Here is a 9896-nt window from a genome sequence, read left to right on the forward strand (position 1 = left end):
TGAAGTATAGGTTTTGTGGTGAGAGATAAGCTCTTTGTTTTTGTAAAATTAAATTAAACAAAAGAAAGAAAAGTAGATATTCTCTCCAATGATTTATCCCTTTTTTTTTTTTTTCCTTTTGTGAGGCAAAGGTTGAGATGTCACTCAAAAACCAATTCTTCCACAAAGCGCAAATGCATGTGCCACTGTTTTCCTATTAAGTTTTAATTCCTTCGGATTCCAAACCCAACCAGAGGCCATATTTTTGTCGATTTATTTTCACATTTTTTGTAGTCATTTAAATATTTTATTATTTTAATTATATTCCTGTTTTATATTTTTAAATAAATTTAATGAATATACTTTAATTTTTTTTATACCAACTTTAATTTTTTGTTATTTCGATTACACTCATATACTTGCATTTTTGAGTTAATTTAACTACTATATTTTAACGTGTAAATAAAAAAATAAGTTATATTGACTTATCTCATTTTATTTTATTTTTACACATCAAAATATACGTATTAAATTGACTTAAAAATATAAATATATTAGTATAATCAAAACAACAAAAAGTTTGAGTTGGGCATACCAAGTGTTATGTATAAAATAAATAAAAGCAGAGTGAGTGCCGAAGAAATCGGGTCAAGAAAGCGCCCCATGGCCCCCCGAGAGAACGCCACGTGGCACCCCAAGAGAGCGCCACGTGGCAGCCCCTGGGTGGCCAAAGAAGGCCACACAGGGGGAACCACCCCCGAGTGAGGTCACTCGGGGGTGGCAGGCGCGGCCCCCATGGGCAGCCGCGTGCGCTGCCAGGCAGCACGCGGCTACCTGGTGGGGGCCGCGCCCCTGTGCCAGGGGGGAGCGCCCCCTCCCCCGAGTGGACGTCACTCGGGGGAACAGTACCCCCGAGTGACCCCACTCGGGGGAAGGCAACCGCGTGCACGGCTGCTCGCGCGCGGTTGCCCGCGCAAGGCCGCGCGCGCGGCTGTTCGCGCGCGGCCACGCGCGCAAGGCCTCGCGCGCGGTTGCCCGCGCAAGGCCGCGCGCGCGGCTGTTCCCGCGCAGCCACGCGCGCAAGGCCTCGCGCGCAGCTAGCCGCGCGCGCGGCTGGCAGCATATGGCTGCCCGCGTAAGGCCGCGGCCGCCCGTGCACGGCCCCTCACGCTCTTTTTTCCATGCTAACAGATACCCCCGAGTGAGGGTCACCCAGGGATCCACACTCGCCTCCGCGGGCCTCCCATTCTTACTCAACCGCCTCCAAGAAAGTCGGCCTAAGGCTATTCCCGTGAAACCCGGTCAAAGCCCCTCCGAGATTCTTGCCACAAAACTCGGAGTAAGCGACACATGGATGCCCATCTTGTTGCTATAAATAGGAGGTCACTTTCTCTCATTCGGTATGCAATCTCTGGCTCTCGCATTTACTCTCTTACTTTCGAATACTCAATTTCTACGGTGATCTAACTTAAGCATCGGAGGGTCCGCGCGGGGATTTTCGCCCGCGCTCCTAACCGATTCTTTCTCTAATAGGTCATCCATTGCTCGGAAACACCTCCGGAGACTCATCCATCGCTCAGAAACGCCCTACGAGACTCACCCATCGCTGCCACATTACCCCGGGAGACTCATCCATCGCTCAGATAAGCCATACGAGGGTCATCCATCGGTGGTTTCCCATTTTATAAATTTTATTGTTGTAATCGTGTAACAACAATTGGCGCCGTCTGTGGGAAACGCAAACAAAAAGCTGCAACACTCTTCTCTCATCATGGCTCAAACTCGAAGCAATCGCCAGACCCTCTCCCGTGGGGCCCAATCGCCTCGACGAGAAACCCTCCCTCGAGCGGAAGATCAGCATCAGTCTACTCGCGATGGCCCGTTACCCCTCGTCCATGGGGGCCATCCGCCCCTCTCCCATGAGGGACAGCCTCCCCTCACTCATGGTGGCCAACCGTCCCTCACCCATCAATCCCCTCGTGAGGGTCACCCGTCCCTCACACACCAGCAGCCGCCCCTTCCAGAGCCCTCTCACCCACTGGGGGCCCAACTTCAGGTGCCTCCTCTTACCGCCCCACATATTCACTCGGGACCCTACTCAGGTATGCAGATCCCATCCGTCGTGCCTTGGGCTGAGTACGAAGCCCTACGACAGCAACACGCTGAAGGAATACAAGCTCTGAGGGAAATGGCTGGTATTTTGCAAAGTCTGGTCCCCCACGGGACAATCCCAGCTGCATTGAGAAAGTTCATCCCGGGGATAGTTCCATCTCACAGGGCTCGTCAAGAGGTACCAGGGAACGACTCCTATCGAGACGCAAGCCCTGAAACCCACGTCCAACCTGTCCAAACTCGAAACAATCAACCAAGGTCTCCTTTAAGGGAAGATCACAGCCAAACATCTCCTCTTCGAGGAAATCAAGGAGGAACTGACCGTCGAAAGACAGAAAGACGAAGCCCACAACGAGGAAGATATTCGGAAACAGTAGCCAGCACTCCGATGGAAAGAGGCCGGGAGGCAAAACCCATAAGCAAGCAAAATGATGGGCCTGAGGATAACCTTACTGCATTTAGTGCGCGAGAGGCCGCCGATATGAAAAAGATGATTGAGCGGGTCCTACAACAGAATAAGTTATTAGCTACCTCGGAGGAACAATCCAGAGGAAAGTTACCATTCGTGGCCGAGGTAATGGAGAAACCTTTGCCGAGGAAGTTCAAGATGCCTCAAATAAATCCTTATTCAGGAAAGGACGACCCGTACGATCACGTGCAAAATTATGAATCTTTAATGATGCTTCATGGATGGGACGACGAGATAATGTGCAGGGCATTTCCTTTAACCCTAACTGGGCATGCTCGAGCCTGGTTTAACGGCTTACCCGAGGCATCTATCTCCTCATTCGGGCAGCTAAAAACAGAATTTATCAAAGCATTCATTATTAACAGTCAGAGAAAGAAGGATGCGACATATCTGCTTAGCATTCGACAAGGGAATAAAGAGACCCTGCGGCACTACGTGGACAGATTTCGAAATGCCACACTTGAGATCTGTAATTTACCGATTGAAATGGCGGTGTCTGCCATGTTCCAAGGGACACGACTAACCCCTTTGCAAGAATCATTATCCCTAGACCCTCCGAAATCTCTGGCAGACCTGTTCGTCCGGGCTAACAGGTACATACTCCATGCGGAAATGATGAGAACGATAGGGGGAAGTGAAGACGGAGAAAGAAAGAGGAAAGAACGAGATATTGAAGAAGGATCAAACCAGCGAAAAGAACGGACCAGGAGGTCGGATACCGTGGGGCCACAATTTCATCATTACACTAGGCTCAATCAACCCCGATCAGCTATATTGGCGACAGTAGAGGGGTCTGGTCTCCTCCAGCTTCCGAAAAAGGCAGATCGCCCCATGGGGAGAAATCAAGAAGAGTACTGCAGGTATCACCGAACTCGGGGACACTCTACCGATCAGTGTAGGGAGCTAAAAAATCAGATAGAAGCACTCATTCGTGAAGGGCACTTGCAAAGATACGTAAGGACTGAAGGTAGAAATGACAGAGACCGTCAAAGAAGGGAAGAAAGGCCCGAAGGTCAAGATAGACAAAATTTACGGCAGAATGAAGGGATAAGGGATGACAGAATGGTGGCCCCCCCTGACAATGAGCCGACTCATCAAGCTATTCATGTTATCTCTGGGGGCGAGACCTTAGCTGGGAATACTTCTTCTTCTCGAAAGGCCTATGCCCGTCAGGCCTACCAAGTCAACTCTGTGATGGAGGTGAGAGAGGACGAGGAGCCAATCACGTTCACCCCTGCTGATAGAGGTGATATAATGCTTCCACATGATGATCCAATGGTAATTTCTGCAGTTATCGCCAAACACCCCATCAGTAGAATTTTGGTGGATAGCGGCAGCTCTGTTAATCTAATCTATTGGAATTGTTTCGAACAAATGAACATATCCCAAGACCGGTTGAGAAAAGTGTCCTCTCCCCTGTACAGCTTCACTGGAGAACCTGTCTCGGTAGCAGGATCTGTTCAACTACCTGTCACATTAGGCGCCGACCCACAAAGTGTGACTCGACAGGCGAATTTCATGGTGGTCAAAGCCCCTTCTGCAGCATACAACATGATTTTAGGCCGACCGCTCCTCAATGATATGAGGGCTGTAGTGTCCTCTTGCTACTTATTAATGAAATTCCCCACACTCTCAGGAGTAAGGCAAGTTCGTGGAGATCAGAGGAAGGCTAGATCCTGTTATGTATCGTCCACAAAAGGAAAAAAGGCAGAAGAGACTTTATCTATCGCTGAAAAAGCCATACACAAATCCCTGGAAGAAGAGACTGCTCGCAAGCCCCAACCAGTGGAAGAGTTAGAAGCAGTGCGATTAAGTGACACAGATCCCGAGAAGTTAGTGTATGTGGGCATGAAGCTTCCGAAACCAGTAAAAGATGAAATCATGGGGTGCCTTAGAGAAAATTTGGATGTCTTTGCTTGGACACCAAGGGATATGCCAGGGATTAGTCCCGACGTGATATGTCACCATTTGAACGTGGATCCTCAGTTCAAGCCTGTTCGACAAAAAAAAAGGAATATCGCCCCTGATAGGCTACCGGCGTTAGAAGAAGAAATTGATAAGCTACTAAAGGCAGGTTTCATTCGAGAGGTGTTATATCCAGAGTGGTTGGCCAATGTGGTTATGATTAAAAAACCCAACGGAAAATGGCGCGTGTGTATAGACTTCACTGGCCTCAACAAGGCGTGTCCTAAAGATTCCTACCCATTACCTCGGATTGATCGTCTGGTGGATGAAACATCTGGGTATCATCTAATGAGCTTCTTAGATGCTTTCTCAGGGTATCATCAGATAATGATGTATCCTCCAGATCAGGAGAAAACATCATTCATTACAGAAAAAGGGACATATTGTTACCGAGTTATGCCATTCGGGCTCAAGAACGCGGGGGCCACTTATCAACGCATGGTGAATAAAGTTTTTAAGGAATTATTGGGTGATACAATGGAAGCATATGTCGATGATATGATCGTGAAAAGTCGGGAGAAGGAATCGCATGTTAAAAAGCTGGCACGAGTGCTTGAAGTCTTTAGGCAATACAAAATGCGCCTAAACCCAGCAAAATGTGCATTTGGCGTTCAGTCTGGAAAATTCTTAGGATATATGATCACACAAAGGGGCATCGAGGCGAACCCCGAAAAGATACAAGCGATACTGGATATGGAACCCCCAACATCAATTAAGGAAGTGCAGCGGCTGACAGGTCGAATGGCGGCTCTTGGGCGTTTCCTCTCCAAATCGGCCGAAAGGGAACTCCCGTTTCTTCAGACGTTAAGGACAGGAAAAAAGTTTGAGTGGACAGAGCAATGCCAAAAGTCATTTGAGGCATTAAAAGAGTACTTGAAGGAAGTCCCTTTATTGACTCGACCTAAAACTAGGGAAATGTTATATTTGTACTTGGGTGTAAGTGACAAAGCAGTAAGTGCAGTACTGATTAAAAAAGAAGGGCAGGTGGATCGACCAGTGTACTACGTCAGTAAGGTTCTACAAGGGCCGGAAACGCGTTATCCCTTCACAGAAAAGGTGGCACTGGCCCTATTGAACGCCTCCAGAAAGTTGAGGCCATATTTCCAAGCTCACTCCATTAGCGTACTAACAGACCAACCATTACGGAGCATTTTACAAAAGCCTGAGTGTTCCGGTCGTCTCACCAAATGGTCCATTGAGTTGAGTGAATATGACATACAATATCATCCTAGGCAGGCTATAAAAGGGCAAGCATTGGCAGACTTTATTGTCGAATGTACACCCTCCAAGGAGGCCAAGGAAAAGAGCATAACAGAGTGGTTACTGTTTGTTGATGGGGCTGCCAGTTCCCAAGGGAGTGGAGCGGGAATAGTGCTTATCCCACCAGAAGGAGAATCCCTTGAATACTCTCTAAGATTCGCTTTTCCAAGTTCGAATAATGTGGCCGAGTATGAGGCACTAATCGCTGGTTTGAGGTTAGCCCGAAAACTTGAGGTAGCACAATTGATAGCCCACAGTGATTCTCAACTGATCGTTCAGCAATACTACGGGCAGTACGAGACTAGAGAGCCGGCCATGGGACAGTATCTCCAGAAAGTCAAGGCACTCGCACAGTTGTTCGAAAGTTTCCGGCTAGTACAGATCAACAGATCCCTTAATGGCCATGCAGACGCTTTATCCAAATTAGCATCCACTAAAGAAACTACTGGGAGAACAGTATATGTGGAAGTCCTTCAACAACCAAGTATCGAAGAATCTGAAGTAGCATGTATTGAGAATAGTAACGACTGGAGAACCCCTTTCTACAAATATTTGACCACGGGAGAATTACCGGCAGACCCAAGAGAGGCTAAGAAAATTAAGTTTAGAGGAGCTCGTTTCACAATAATAGATGGGATGCTATACAAGCGAGCGCACACTATGCCACTCCTCAAATGCTTAGGCCCTCGAGAAACCAATTATGCTTTGACTGAAGTTCACAGTGGAGTATGCGGTGAGCATCTGGGAGGAAGGGCCCTTGCGGCCAAAATCCTAAGAGCAGGCTTTTTCTGGCCCACATTACAACATGATGCTCAAGCAAAGGTCAAAGAGTGTGATAAATGTCAGAGGCACGCCCCGATTCATTCTGCTCCGATATCGCAACTACAACCCACATTCCAGCCCATTTCATTCGCTCAATGGGGCTTGGATATTCTCGGCCCATTTCCGCAAGCTACAGGGCAAAGGAAATTCCTTTTAGTGGCAACAGATTATTTTACCAAGTGGATTGAAGCCGAAGCCCTAGCCACCATTAGTGCGAGGAAAGTAGAGGCCATGGTATGGAAAGACATTGTATGCCGATTTGGAATCCCACGAGTCATTAACACCAATCATGGAAAGCAGTTTGACTGTGATTCTTTCCGAAATTTTTGCAAAGGCTTGGACATTCAGCTAAGGATTTCTTCAGTAGCATATCCCCAAGCTAACGGACAAGCAGAAGTCAGCAACAGAACAATTTTACATGGCTTGAAAACTCGGCTAGAAGGCGCAAAGGGAGCATGGGTGGATGAATTGCCTACCGTCTTGTGGGCCTACCGAACAACCAGTCGGGTCTCAACAGGTGAAACGCCATTTAACCTAGTGTATGGAACAGAAGCTTTGATCCCTGTGGAAATCTCGTGCAGATCACCCCGATTGGATGCTTTTGATAAATGTGACGGTTCGAAAAACTCTGATTCATTAAAAGAGAGTCTTGATCTCATCGAGGAACAGAGAGACAGGGCGGCTGTGCGAATCGCTGCCTATCATAAAAGGGTCGCCAACTATTACAACTCTCGTGTAAGGAGCCGACCTCTCAAGAAGGGAGATTTGATCCTCAGGAAATCAGCCATCACCAATGCACACCGAGAGGATGGAAAATTTCGAGCAAATTGGGAAGGGCCGTACCGCATTCAAGAAATGATAGGTCCTAGTACCTGTATCCTCCAAACGCTCCAGGGTGAAACCATGGGTAAAACTTGGAGCACAAACCACCTGAAATTATATTCCCCTTCGGACATGTAACGCAATAATAATATGAACCCGAAGAGGGACCGTGGACGTAGGCACATTTTGCCGAACCACGTAAAATGCTTGTGTTTTCCCTTTCTTTATTATTCAAGGCAAAGGAAAGAGAACGACCCGCTATGGGTCCCTTCTCGCACCAAAAAAAAAAAAAAAAGGGGGCCTTTTTTGTTGCTTCCCCGCAGAATAATAAGACAAGTCTTGCCCGGAGGTGAAAAAATCAAATGGCATTAGCAAGCAAATTAATGTCCCGCTAGTAAGATATTTTACTAAGCCCGATAACAATGCAAAAGGCCCTGCCGCATAATACGCTATGAGAAAAGCACGGCTCAATAGGCCCGACGACTACGATAGCCGTCCTGCCTCAAAGCCAAGTGGCCCGGTCTAGCGAAGTGACAAATATGTCCACAGCACCCCCTCAACATTGAAATCAAAAGGTTATCCCGCTAGCCTACTCAACTGGCCTGGCTCGATAACAGGAAAAAGGAATGGCCAAAGGACCACTATGGGCTGAAGCGCCCATAGTCCACCTTGTGGCATGAAGAGTCTAAAACCCTAAGGTCGGAACCAGACTTTCGATGGGAGATAATAGTAAAAATCAGCAAGCTGTAACTACTGTTTAAGAAAAAAGACGAATCTTATTCATACAAATAAAAGATACTTCACTCAACAGAGAAAAAGCTACTACACTTAAAAAAAAAAAAAAAAGGGTCTATTCTAAGTCCGCTTCCTCCTGCCAGAACTGGGAGCACCGCTACTCGGAGCAGATGGGGCCTCCCCTTCTCCTTGGCCCGAGGATGCAATAACTGTGTCATCAGCTGTGGGTAGGGCATCTGTCATCTCCACTTCCTCTGAGGCGAAGGCATACGGCTCCCACGGCCCCGACAAGTTCTCCAGATTATCAACCAAACGAGCATTCAAATAAGCCCTGGGACTAGTGGGGTCAGGATCATTATATCTTCGCCAGTCAGGAACATCAGACTCCTCAACCTCATCAGTATAGACCAATTCAGGGAACTGTTCTCCGGGGCGTTTTAATTCCAGATACGAGCGTGCGAGATAGAATCCATACTTCGTAAAGCAGCCCCCATAACTGATCTTTCTCTCTTGACAGTCCGTTGAAAGGCGATAGTCCCTCACAGCCTTCTCCTGTGCTGCTAAAATCTCTTCCTTCCTTCGGTCCTTGAGCGACCTATATTGCTTCTTCTGACGAGCAAGCTCGTCTACCCTCAAAGAATGCTCTTGCAAAAGGTTTTCATGAGTTTCCTTAACTCCTAAAAGCTCTCTCGTCAGCGATTCTTTGCTATTCCGGAGATCCACTATCTCCCCCTTTATGCTTGACGATTCACCATCAGCTTCCGCCAGCTTGGAACGCATGTCTTCTACCTCTCGGTTCAGCTTTCTGATATCGGCTTGATAGCAACGCTCGTGATCCCTCCACTTTATCGCGTTTTCTCTTGCCTCCGCTTTCTCTTGTTCTGCTCGATGATGATAAGCTCTCCCGATGGCGTTGGATATCACCAACCCCTGAACCCCCTGGGTGCAAGCAATGTATTAGAAGACCAACAACCAAGTCAGACGGCAAATACAACATATAGGCACAATAAAGGCATCCTACCTCAATAATCTTTTGCTCAGGAGAGTTGGCAACGCTAGGCCAATTGCCAAAAAAATTCTGCTCATCTTGAGGGAGCACGGTAGCATACATCATCCTGGCGCCCACCCCCGGGTCCCTTATAGAGTCTGAATCAATCAGCCCGGGCTGCACCTGGAAGTGGTCACCCCTCACTCTAGTGCTGTTAGGAATTGGCACGGAATTCCGTCTAGGGTCAGCGATGGGAGGAAGAATAGGCCTAAAGTCTGGGAGCTCAGCCTTTAGCTTTCGTCGTTCCCTACGAAAAGGGACAAAAGGTTGGCGACTCTCCTCCCTGATTCTATCAAGCTCGCTGCCAAAAGAAGAGCGAGAGCTGCCGGTCCCCTTCCTTCGTGAGCCAGAGGCATCGGTTAGATGTGGTTCCCCGAGGGCGACTTCGGGGACAGAAAGGTCTGACATGGAAAGGCCTGAAGTGGGAACCGAGGGTTCCGGACAAGAAAGGCTGGGCAAGACACTCACCTCGGACCTCTTCACTTTTAGACGCCTTCGAGACGAGCTAGGAACTGGCGGAGGAAGAAGGTTAGGATCGGGAATGTCAGACGGAGGCCCCTGCGACAAGTCATGGAGCGCTTGAGGAGGAGGTTGTTGATCTTGCTCACCAGCCTGTTGAGAATTCCTACCACGTCGTCTGAGCGTTTGTTCCTTGAATATGTTCATATCGTCTGCAAAACAAGA

This window comes from Diospyros lotus, chromosome 5 (assembly GCF_014633365.1).
Source record: "Diospyros lotus cultivar Yz01 chromosome 5, ASM1463336v1, whole genome shotgun sequence".
Classification (NCBI taxonomy): Eukaryota; Viridiplantae; Streptophyta; class Magnoliopsida; order Ericales; family Ebenaceae; genus Diospyros; species Diospyros lotus.